The sequence below is a fragment of the Bos grunniens genome, chromosome 7 (assembly GCF_055505025.1).
Source record: "Bos grunniens cultivar Pamir isolate PY7600 chromosome 7, Bosgru_T2T1.0, whole genome shotgun sequence".
NCBI lineage: Eukaryota > Metazoa > Chordata > Mammalia > Artiodactyla > Bovidae > Bos > Bos grunniens.
Genome location: NC_141171.1, coordinates 68,188,412 through 68,201,632, shown reverse-complemented (window position 1 = coordinate 68,201,632; position 13,221 = coordinate 68,188,412). Strand labels below are relative to the sequence as shown.

General features: G+C 42.8%; 1 long non-coding RNA gene across 4 annotated transcripts in view; it reads left to right on the top strand.

Annotated features, from left to right (window-relative positions):
• The window catches only part of LOC147369758 (uncharacterized), a 41,273-nt gene that overhangs the window by 8,264 nt on the left and 19,788 nt on the right, over positions 1-13,221 (top strand). The gene's annotated exons all lie outside the window — the stretch shown is intronic.

The following is a 13,221-nucleotide window of genomic DNA, read 5'->3' as shown; positions in this document are numbered from 1 at the left end:
CAATATGTGAACCGTGAACTTCCTGATGTTCAAGCTAGTTTTAGAAAAGGCAGAGGAACCAGAGATCAAATTGCCAACATCCGATGAATCATGGAAAAAGCAAGAGAGTTCCAGAAAAACATCTATTTCTGCTTTATTGACTATACCAAAGCCTTTGACTGTGTGGATAACAATAAACTGTGGAAAATTCTGAAAAAAATGGGAATACCAGACCACTTGACCTGCCTCTTAAGAAATCTGTATTCAGGTCAGGAAGCAACAGTTAGAACTGGACATGGAACAAAGGACTGGTTCCAAATAGGAAAAGGAGTCTGTCAAGGCTGTGTATTGTCACCCTGCTTATTTAACTTATATGCAGAGTACATCATGAGAAGTGCTGGACTGGAAGAAGCACAAGCTGGAATGAAGATTGCCGGGAGAATATCAATAACCTCAGATATGCAGATGACACCACCCTTATGGCAGAAAGTAAAGAGGAACTAAAAAGCCTCTTGATGAAGTTGAAAGTGGAGAGTAAAAAAGTTGGCCTAAAGCTGAACATTCAGAAAACGAAGATCATGGCATCTGGTCCCATCACTTCATGGGAAATAGATGGGGAAACAGTAGAAACAGTGTCAGACTTTATTTTGGGGGGGCTCCAAAATCACTGCAGATGGTGACTGCAGCCATGACATTAAAAGACGCTTACTCCTTGGAAGGAAAGTTATGAGCAACCTAGACAGCATATTCAAAAGCAGAGACATTACTTTGCCAACAAAGGTCGATCTAGTCAAGGCTATGATTTTTCTTGTGGTCATGTATGGATGTGAGAGTTGGACTGTGAAAAAAGCTGAGCACGGAAGAATTGATGCTTTTGAACTATGGTGTTGGAGAAGACTCTTGAGAGTCCCTTAGACTGCATGGAGATCCAACCAGTCCATTCTGAAGGAGATCAGCCCTGGGATTTCCTTGGAAGGAATGATGCTAAAGCTGAAACTCCAGTACCTAGGCTACCTCATGCGAAGAGTTGACTCATTGGCAAAGACTCTGATGCTGGGAGGAATTGGGGGCAGGAGGAGAAGGGGATGACAGAGGAGGAGATGGCTGGATGACATCACTGACTCGATGGACGTGAGTCTGAGTGAACTCCGGGAGTTGGTGATGGATAGGGAGGCCTGGTGTGCTGCGATTCATAGGGTCACTAACAGTCGGACACGACTGAGTGAATGAACTGAACTGAAGCCTTGAAAACTCTTCTGTCCACCTTCTGGCAAACTTTTCAAAATAAGATCATTTACTCCTTTACCAACTGCAGTTTGCAGCAAGACAACACCCCTCTCCCTGTTTTCTGATGACTACCTCTTGAGGATGGAGGCCAGGCCTTGGGGAGGAGAAGAGTGAAATAGCGCTGTGGATTGAGAGGTGACTATGTTTAAGCAAACCAAATAGATGCCAATAGCATATTTACAAATATCTCATCATGAGCACACTTCATCCCCAGAGGGGAAATAATTGAGTTGAAGATCCACCTTATTGATTTTTGTCTGATGCAGTTATTTTGATTTGTGTCCAAGTTGTTATTGTTTTTTTCACCACCAGAAAGTTTTACTTTGCCAATATGCTTCACAGAAAAGTACTGAAATCGAGTTGGAGGTGTGGAAAAAGGATAATGCATTTTTTTATGGTATAACTTTACTGTAGATGTATAACTCACTCACTTCCAGGCATTTCTCTTTGTGGGGGGGTGGTTACGTTTACCCATGGGGATAACTGGTATTTATATGCGAAGTAATTTAAAATAGTTATGAATAGCTTTAAGGCATGCCAGATAACTGCATTTTTTTCTAGGGTCTCTCTTTTTTCCTCTCTGTCCTGAATTTTTTTTTTTTTTAACTCTCTCTAACGGTAAATTTTTCTATGCCTTTTCCTTGTTTGCCTCAAATATTTGTTGAAGAATAGATTTGGATAAACACATGGTCAGCTCTCAGCTTTACAAAGGGAGAGGAGATGGAAAGGATATCCTTGTGCTTGGCAGCCTTTTTCTAAGACTGAAGCTAGTTTCTCTGGTTCTTCTGGAAGATGACTGTCAAAAATAGAAAAGGAGGGACTTCCCTGGTGGTCTCATGATTAGAATGCTGTGCTTCCACTGCACAGGGCATGGGTTCAGTCCTAGGTCGGGGAACTAAGATCGCACAAGCTGAGTGGCATGGCCCAAAAAAGGAAAAAAATAGAAAAGGGATTTTTCATAGCTCAAATTTGACCCTCCTTTGGTTTTGGAGCGGGAGAAGGACAAAATCTTAGTTTTAAGTGTCATATGGTATTAAGAAACATTGTAAAAAATTATACGCCTGGGCAGCAAAACCATAATTGATATTTTAGAGAAATTAAATGATTGTTTCCTAATGAATCCCTAATAATACTACTAACAAAATGAAAAAGAGGGACTCCTTGGCAGTCCAGTGGTTTGGACTCAGCACTTTTCATTGCCGAGGGCACGGGTTTAATCCCTGGTCAGGGAACTAAGATCCCACAAGCTATGCGGTCCACAGAAGAAAAAGAAAACTCTGCCATTACAAGCTTATTTGAGGGGTGTGTGTAATATATATATCTATTTTTTTCATTTTCCCTTGATGGTTATTAGCTATAAATTGGCATTCCCCTTGCAGTCGTACATACTGCTGTTAAGTGCTTTCAGCTAAAAGTATCCATACTCGGGACCTTAGCTTTGTTCTTTTCACATTGTGTTAAACTTTTGAGTCAAGCTGGTTTGTGTGTGTGTGTTTAAAATTCTTGTGGAAGAATAAAATACTCTGGATGGTAAGAGAGTATTGCTATTAAAATGCAACTCCAGACCTGTTGTTCTACCAAAACTCTGAAAAAGTGACTGGGCATCACTCCATCATTGATCATGTGGGCTTGCTCACAGCACATCTCAGAGAGACCAAAGGAATTAAAAGAGGCTTGTGAATTGCTCTGAAAGTACCACAAGAACACAGAGTCTTGAAGGCTCTGTCCTTTTTCACCTTTGTACAATATTGATGGATCAGGTGTGCGTGAGGGTGAGGGGGAGTCCAAGACACATGACATGAGGCAGGTTTTTCCTTCCTGTTGCCAGTGACTCTGTTGTAGTAGAAAAGTGAGATGCAAATACCCACTCTTTAATGAAGCATACTTCTTTTCCTTTCTGTTTCCTCTTCTCGAATCTAGTAATGGGGTGGGATTTGGGGAGCCATAAACAGGCAAGGGATGAGAAGATTTCACTGTCATATATTATTATTGCTAGGGCGTCCCAGATGGCTCAGTGGTAAAGAATCTGCCTGCAGTGCAGGAGACCTGCGTTTGATCCCTGGATCCTGAAGATGCCCTGGAGAAGGGAATGGTAACTCACTCCTGTACTCTTGCCTGGAGAATTCTCTTGAGAGCACAGAGCAAGAATTAGAATCCTGCTTTCAGATTTGGATAGGTTACTCCTTGTCCAGTAACCAGTACAAGTGTGATGAGCTTATGGTAATGAAAGCCTGATGAAGATGAAAAAACTTGCTGAACTACATTGTAAGAATGTATCAAGTGCAATCAAAGTATAATTGGGGGTTAATGATTGTTATTGGCATTAATAGTAATAACTTGGTTCTCAGTTGTCTAACAGCTTCAGCAAATTGAAACCCACTGCAGTCCATTGGGTCAGTAACAGTCGGGCCGACTGAGCGATTTCACTTTCACTTTTATGCATTGGAGAAGGAACTGGCAACCCAATCCAGTGTTCTTGCCTGGAGAATCCCAAGGATGGGGGAGCCTGGTGTGCTGCCATCTATGGGGTCCCACAGAGTCGGACACTACTGAAGCGACTTAGCAGCAGCAGCAGCAGCTATTAGAGATGGGTTAAGTTGTATAAAGATAACTAGGATTGGATAGTCAAAACATGTGGCTTCAAAATCAGTCCTTAGTCTTGTGTGACCTTGGAAATCCTGTCACTTTCCCATGTCTGGGCCTCAGTGAACCCATTTGTTAAATGGACTTGAAAAGTGCTTATTCTAGTCTCCCTCAGGTTGTTGGAAATGCACAGAGGTATTTTTGACTGTCACAATGGTAGGGCACTACATGGCTGGCGTGTAGCTAAGAAGGCAGGCAACCATCTTGAGATGTAGGGGACTTGAGTGCACAGAAAAAGTCTCTTGTAAAATGCTAACGGCACCCCAGCTGAGAGACACTGCAATGGTCTAATCTGAGTTGTATTCAGAATAGTCCATGAATAACAGCTCAGGAGAAATGGGGCTAAGGGTTGGAAACAAGAAACCATTGCCAGAGAACTTCTTGATCTGATTTGATTTTTTAAATAAGGCACTTTTATAGGAAATAAGAAAACAACACTTTCAGCCAGCTTTAAAATTCCTCATGGGTTATACTGGCCTCTAAGACATTTGTAAATCCCCTTTTTGTACTTCCTTGTTCTGTTTCTCAAGAAGCACTTGGACTATTTCATGAGACACACATAACCATGATAAAAACACAGTGCTCTCATTTCCCCTAGCCTGTCCCCGGGTGTGTGGAGATCGCCCCAGCCATAAAGTGCTCTCATTTCCCCTAGCCTGTCCCCGGGTGTGTGGAGACTGCCCCAGCCGTAAAGTGCTCTCATTTCCCCTAGCCTGTCCCCGGGTGTGTGGAGATCGCCCCAGCCGGAGCAGAGTGAGGAGTCCAATGTAAATAGCAGACCCCTGCCTCTGCATGTGGCTAGGAGATTACATTTTTCAGAACAAAATCAAATAATGTTCTATGAAAGCAGTCACCTTGGTTCCAAAATGATGGGCTAAAAATGCTCATTTTCCCAGGAATTGGACAAACCTAAGGTCAGGAATCAGAGAATGGGCAGCATTGTTCCAAAAGCCCATTTCCTCATTTAAGGTAGGGGATTTTATGGTATGAAGGACTTACTTGAAATCACAAGGCAAGTTACTGTACCAAGCCAGCCCAGAATGAGCAGAAGATAGAGCATCTTGGTTTTGTACTATACCTTCTCTAGGTTTCTTCTTAGCAAAGTCTGATCAAGGTGAAGCCCTAACAGCCAAGATCAAGGTGTAAGGGGCCTAGGTGCCCACCAACCAGCCAGCATCTGGTGTCCCAGCAATCTGAAGTTCCCTGGTGCAAGACTGAGGCTTGCAAGACACCAAACAGCCCTGCCTGGTTATCTTTTGGCAGGAGTCCTTGCCTATTTCATGAAGATTGCTGTGGTAAATGGCAGAAACACAATCAACTTAAATAATTGGGATTTGTTGGCTTGTGTAGTTAGTAAGGATGAGACGCATTGTGAGATGCAGGGCTCAGGGAAGCCCATCGAGACCCACACCTCTCTCAGTTTGCTTCTCTACTGTCTCTTGCCTCACTGAAGCTGGGCTGTGTGTGTCTGCAATGAGCACATTGGTCAGGAATATTGGCTGTCCTGGACTTAGAGCTTTCTAGTACTGTGGCAGCCAAGTCAAGAGACAACAATTCTTATGAATTTCAGCAGATAGGCTTGAGGGAGACATTCTGTTAGGGCTGTATTCTGACCCTGAACCAACTGCCATAGCCTTGGATCTAGAGCTGTCTCACTGGGCTAGAGGCTTAATTGGCACCTCAGAGCTTAGGGGACAGGCGGGGCTGTTTCATGGTTTCATCATATGAAGAAAAAAGTGTTGGTTATCCAAATCTGTGAATATTCACAGATTAATCAAAGCTAAAGGATTGAACATAGGATATACTAAGGACTAGAGTTTAAAAAAATAGAGAATAAGGTATGAATAAATGAAGGAAAGCTACGTGGAGGGGGTAGGACTTGAGCTGAAGTTGAAGGTTTGGGAGGGAATAGTAGAGGCTTTGCAAGAGCAGATTTTGTCAGAATCAATGAGGGGATGGATCTGATGCTACCGAGTATTATCAAAGAAGACACTTGATCTTATATAGCCTGAATATTTCTAGGTGCCTGTGTTTCTCCTAAGCACATAGTAGATGCTCATCCATTCTTGTGGTTGAATGCTGATTAGCTATATATTATTGTGGATACTGCCACAGACTTCTATTTAGGCACTGCTTGATTTTTCCTATAAATGGCCACATAGCAAACATTTTCAAATGAGTATCTGAGTATTTCTCAAGTGAGTAAAGGAGCATTTCTGTGAACCCCTGGACTCTGCCATTATAGTGTGACACCAGCCATAGACAGCAGTAAACAAATGATCACATCGCGTTGTGATAAAACTTCATTTACAAAATCGGATGGCGCACTGGACTTTGTCTGCCATTGGTTGATTCTGCTTCTTACTCATCTCTCTGCTTCCCCTCTAACCAACTCCAAGCCACTCAGCTGCCAGCGAGCTCTTTTATAAGGTGTATTGAGAACATGTTGCTGCTGCTACTGCTGCTAAGTCACTTCAGTCCTGTCCGACTCTGTGCGATCCCATAGACGGCAGCCCACCAGGCTCCCCCATCCCTGGGATTCTCCAGGCAAGAACACTGGAGTGGGTTGCCATTTCCTTCTCCAATGCATGAAAGCGGAAAGTGAAGTCATTCAGTCGTGTCCGACTCTTAGCGACCCCATGGGCTGCAGCCTACCAGGTCCTCCATCCATGGGATTTTCCAGGCAAGAGGACTGGTGTGGGGTGCCATTGCCTTCTCCATTGAGAACATGTTACTCCCTTGCAACTAAGGTGTGTAGTGGCTGCCATGTTTGTTTTAGATAAAAGGCCAACTCTTTCCCATGTGTCTAGAGCCTGGCGTGGCCCTGACTGTTGGACCTCATCTCAGGTCCTTTTCCTCCTCAATGATGTGTATCAGCCAATCTTGCCTTGCTCTGCACTTTAGGACTCACACAGCCCTGTCCTGCGTTAGGTCGTCTATGTGTCCAGTGACCTCACCTGGATTGTTCCTTTTGCTTCAGTTCAGCTAGATAGGACTTCCCTACAGGGGCCATTTGTGATCACCCTGTCTAAACTGGGTGAAGCCCCCTTGCCGTTATCTTCTATCTGAATGCTATTAGCTTTTTTCAGAACACTTATCCCATGTGTAATTATTTACTCCTTAGTTTGTTTACTTCTTGTCTCTTCCTTCCATTAGATTGTGAGCTGAAGGAAGGTAGAGACTGTATCTCTTCCATTCACTTTTATGTCCTTAAGGCCTGGAAGTGTACTAGGTATACAGTAAAGTGAAGTGAAGTTGCTCAGTCGTGTCCGATTCTTTGTGACCCCGTGGACTGTAGCCCACCAGGCTCCATCCATGGGATTCTCCAGGCAAGAATACTGGAGTGGGTTGCCATTTCCTTCTCCAGGGGATCTTCCCGACCCAGAGATCGAACCCTGGTCTTCAGCATTGCAGGCAGATGCTTTAACCTCTGAGCCACCAAGTCTTTGATTGATTGATGAGAAGACAGGAGTTTTGTTCCTTATCTCAGTCTCACTCAACTTCTTTTTTATTTATTTATTTATTTATTTATTTCTAATTTTATTTTATTTTTAAACTTTACATAATTGTATTAGTTTTGCCAAATATCAAAATGAATCCGCCACAGGTATACATGTGTTCCCCATCCCGAACCCAACTTCTGATTAAAAATAGAGCAGTTTATATCACAAAAATCAGGCTGCCTAGAGCTTCTAGTTCTCATGCCAGCTGTTCTTCTGTCTCAGCAATTTGGGTTTATTTTCAAAATTATGATATTGCAAATGGAAAGAAAAAGCTAGAGCTGTGTGCCTACCACCCAGCTGCTACTATATCCATGTTTGTTTTAGATTTTTCTGTCTTATGAACATTTTAAGTTAATTTTTCAAACTTAGACACTTATAACTCAAGTATAAAATTTTTACAGCAATTATTTTTTTTTCCTTGGACTTTGTGTCCTGGAGTAGAAATTGTTTTTGAGCATATCCTAGTAAAGACCAGGTCTCTTTTTAGCACACAATTCTAGGCCAGTACATATTCTCTTCATTCTAAGCATAGCAGTTTACTATCTTTTGCCTGCTTTTCCATGAGAATATGAAGCCTGATCATAACAAGGCACAGTTACTTCATTTGGGGGAGTTTTCAGTTTTATTGTAAGGAAGAAGCTGGTTGCCAAAAACCTAAGGTAAGGAAACAGACTGAAATTGGACATAAAATTTAACTGAATCTTCTTACAGGCAAGGAAGAAAAAAAAAAAAAAAAACAGGACTCTTTCATGGTCTCATAAAAAAAAACAGCAGCTCTCCAGAAGTCAAACTGTTTTCCTTCTTTAGCAAAAAGAACAACCTTCATTTGTCCAGCTCTTGTGTTTATTCAGCACTTTTGCCATATCCATGGACAGCCCCCAGGCTCCTTATTTCTCCCCTTCCCCCGTTTTCTTGTTTTGAGGCTGCCCTTCATGATGGTTGTCTGGATAAAGCCCTCAGAATGGCCCCTGCTCCTTTATTAGTCCTGGGGTGAGCAATAGAAAGAAGGTGATGTCTGCAGGAGGGTTACTGTAAAGTGCCCCCGGTACCCACAGGAGGTGATTTTCAGACATTAAATCCTGAAAACTAACAAAGCCTGGCTGAGCCACAAGAGGTAAATATTTAATATTTTCGTCATTTTAGCAGATGGCAGGGTGAACCGCAGAGCAGCTATGACTCTGACACTCAGGAGCTGCCATCAGAGATTTTGATAAGCCTCAACCTCTCAGTCTTAAGGTTGCTGCCTGTGGAGGCACCTTAGATAAACCCTCTCTTGTGTGCATGGAGAAAACTCTTTCACCACAGGAAAATCTGACAGAGAGCCCCAGTATAACCCAGTGGTGAAGACTTGGGCTTAACTCCCGCTGTAGCAAAGTACTAGCTGTGTGACCCTGAGCAAGTTACTTAACCTCTGTATGCTTCATTCCATTTCCTCACCTGTATGTTAATACTATAATAGGAATGTTAATAGCATCACCTCTTTTGAGTTGCTATGAGAACTGCTTGTGAAATGCTTAGCACAGTGGCTAGCATACTGTGGTCGTGGTGGAGGTTTAGTCGCTAAGTCGTATCCGACTCTTGCGACCCCATGGACTGTAGTCTGCCAGGCTCCTCTGTCCGTGGGGATTCTCCAGGCAAGAATACTGGAGTGGGTTGCCATTCCCTTCTCCATAGCATATCGTAGTCTTGATAGCCATAACTTGACGCCTGTGGCTGCTGTTTGGTGCCCCACCTGCTGTTCTCCCCTGCTACTCACTAGTTCTTTGCCTGGGATATTGGCACAGGAAGCCTAGGACTTTTCAGAGCACCTTGTGAACACACTGGTTTTCCCCTGGGGTTTTTGGATTTCTTGGTTGAGGACCCACAGTCTTGTCCTTCCACCATGAAGTTACCGTTCACACACTACTGTCCTGCACAGCCTGGAGTGCATCCTTTCCTTCCAGAGTGGGACGGGGGCAGACTAGCCGACTTTTCTGGCTTGTCCACTGTTGTTTAGTTCCGAAAAAGGAAGCTGCAGAAGCTTCTTGTCTTCCAGAGGACACACCCTTTGCATCTCCGAGGTTTGCTAGAAGGTGGGATCCTGACCTGACTCCCCTCAGCTTGCAGACCTACTACCAGCAGAAAACGTCACTTCTTGAAATGTGATGCCAACACATCACTTATAGCATCAGATGCCAGAGATTTTCTCACAGATGTCCTTGGAGGCTGTTAAAAAAAATCTTGTTCATCACCTCACCTTTTTTTTTTTTCTCTTCAACTCTTTATGCAGGTCCCATACTCTTTGCTGCATATCCCCTGGCAAGTTGACAGCACCATCTAACTTCTTGCTTCTCTCTCCTGGCTTACTGTCTGTTTCTGACAATCTGGCTTCAATCTCAGGTCACCCTGCAGGGGCCCATCCATCACGCCTGCACCACAGGCTGGTGATTCTCCCCAGAACTGGGCTGTTCAGTTTCCATCTGACCAGCCAGGTTCATCTTTTTCTCCTCAAAGATTTCTCCTGTCACATGGCTGCTCTTCTCTTAATCATCTAACCCTAAGTCACCGGGGTTGTTGACATCCCTGATGTGCCCATCATTTAAGGAAGCCAAGGTGTCCCAATATTTATGAAAGTTGTTTTGCATAGATGGGCACAATGGAGATGCCAGACTGAGATAATAAAAATACATATATATTGACCTTTGACCTGGTTCGAGTGCCTATATTCCTTGGGATTTCTTGTGTACAGTTGGGGAGGGGCAGCTTGTTTTAATGAAGTGAGTCTTGGTGGGCTCCTGGGTGGAGCTGGTCATCAGAAAGACCAAGCCGCTTTTAGCCCCACCCCTGATTCTCCATAGAGGGAAGAGGGGTTGGAAATGGAGTAAATACTTGACCATGCTTGCGTGAGGAAGCCTCCACAAGAATCCCAGTAGATGGGATGTGGGGAGCCTCTGTGTTGGTGAACCCATCTACATGCCAGGAGGCCTGGTGGTGTACCCCAGCTTCACGGGGACAGAAGCTCCTGTTCTTGGGACCCTTCTGGACCTTGCCCAGTGTATCTCTTCTTCTGGCTGTTCATCTGTATCTTGATCCTATCTTTTATTATGTAATAACCTGATGAACTTCAGTATTTCCATGAGTTCTGTAGCTGTTCTAGCAAATAATGAAAATCCAGGCAGGGAATCACGGGAACCGCTGATTTGTAGCCAAGTTGGACAGAAGTTGTGAGTAACCTAGGGACCTACTGCTTGAGATTGAGGTCTAAGGTGGGGGGCAGTCTCCTGGGATTGAGCCCTGGCCTTGTGGACTCTGTGTTAACTCCAGTTAGCTTCAGAATGGAATCCAGTTGTAGGACACCCAACTGGAGTCACAGAGAATTGCTTGATGTGTGGAAAACGCACACATCTGGTGTCAGAAGTGTGGTGGTAGTGTGAGCATAAATGAGAAACTCAGAAATATCTTCTTTACACAGAGGCTTTCTATATTCCTTGGGAAATTTGACAGATTGAGTTGACTATTTATGTAAAAAATTATTTTATTTTGTATTATTTAATCCTATATATCAGGTTTATGCCCTATTGTTTGTATTTAACTTTTTATTTTTTGAACTTTACTTTGTTATTGAAGTATAGTTGATTAACAGTGTTGTGCCTGTCTCTGCTGTATAATGACTTGATTACACACAAATACATTTCTTTTTTATTTTTATACATTCCATTTTTATCTTCTTTTCCATATCTTCACAGGATATTGAATATAGTTTCCTGTGCTGTACATTAGGACCCTGTTGTTTATCCATTCTAAATGTAATAGTTTGCATCTGCCAACCCCAAACTCCTACTCCATCCTCTTCCAACACGCCCACGCCCCTACCTTGGCAACCTCAAGCCTGTTACCTATGTCTCAGTCTGTTTCTATTTTGTAGATAAGTTTATTTGTGCCTTATTTCATATTCCACATATAAGTGATATCAAATGGTATTTGTCATTCTCTGATGTATTTCACTTAGTATAGTAATCTCTAGTTGCATCCAAGTTGCTGTAAATGGCATTATTTCGTTGTTTTTTATGGCTGAGTAGTATTCTAGTGTATATATGTACTACATCTTTGTCCATTTATTTCTTGATGGACATTTAGGTAATTTCTATGTCTTGGTTATTGTGAATAGCGCTGTTATGAATATAGGGATGCATGTGGACAGATGTTTTCCATCTTTTGAAGCAGTCTACCACCCTGCTTCAACATATTGTCTGGTGATTGAATTTTAAGAATTCTGAAATCTATCATCATTTTTTTACACAGTTTTTGAAGAAAATACCTTCCTGTAGGGAGATATTTGCCAATTGCCCTTAGCCTGTGAATCCATATCTCCAGTGATAATTGTTTCTTTCCATCCCTGTGAACAACAAGGGCAGGTCTCATTGAAGAAAAAGGTATTAGTTCAAAGATCTGGGTATGGCCCCAGTTCTACCACTTACTCAACAGGTGCTTCCATTTAAGTCACTTTCCTTCTCTAGACTTAGTTTTTATCATTAATAGAATGAGAATTGCTGAGACTTAAAGGTGGCTAATGAGGTTTAAATGTGATGATATACCCAGCATAATATCTGACATTTAGTAGAAACTCAACAAATGTGAGTTTTTAAACTGGTCCCATGTCTATTCAAAGAGAGGACTGAATATGACGACCTTTAAGACATCTGCATTTCATTGGGCGACGGATTGATTTATCTTTCAATTTTGAGATAAAAAGGAAAAACTATTTAAAGAATAAAGTCAAAGTTTTTTCTCACCAATCAGAATTAACATTATTGCCTAGATGGTTGACATCCCAATATCATTTGTACCTAGAATGATTTGTCTAAAACAATCATGCCGACCTCAATTCCCTTGCCAATATTTTATTTAGGAATAAGTATATTTGGCTTGGGAATTGAGTGAGTAATGCAATATTAGCCTTGAAGACCGGAGAAGGCAATGGCACCCCACTCCAGTACTCTTGCCTAGAAAATCCCATGGACGGAGGAGCCTGGTAGGCTGCAGTCCATGGGGTCGCTAGGAGTCGGACACAACGGAGCGACTTCACTTTCACTTTTCACTTTCATGCATTGGAGGAGGAAATGGCAACCCACTCCAGAATTCTTGCCTGGAGAATCCCAGGGACGGGGGAGCCTGCTGGGCTGCCATCTATGGGGTCGCACAGAGTCGGACATGACTGAAGCGACTTAGCAGCAGCAGCAGCAGCAGAAAGGCTTTGTAGTTTATGGGAAAGAAACATAAGAAATGTACCCTTTCTGTCTGTGTCACTACTGTTTTTGATGTGACCCCTGGGATGCGGCAGCCATACTGTGCCTATGAAGAGTGTCAGCCTGAGGGGAAAAGCTGCCACACTTAGGGTGGCAGAACAGAGGGATAGAACAAACTTGGTTTCTTGATCTTGCTGTCAAACCACAAAGTTAATCAAACCTGAAAACAACCCTACTTTTGAATTTCTACTGAAATTCAAATAAACCAAAGACTTTATTCAGATTCATCAATTTTTCCACTGGTGTCTTTTTTCCTATTCCCATGTCCAATCCATGATACTACATTGCATGTAGGCCCTTCTCCTTTCTCTCCTCTCCCTTCTCTCCACATTTTTAAGAGAATGTCTCTCAGTTTGCATTTGCCTAATGGTTCCCTGTAACTGCATTTGAGTTAAACACTCTTGGCCAGGACACCCAATGAGTGATTCATGAGTGAGAGTATCCCATCTGGTAACACCTGATGTCCATCTGTGTTTCCTTTGTAGTGGTAACTTTGATCACTCAGTTAAGGTGCTATCTGATTT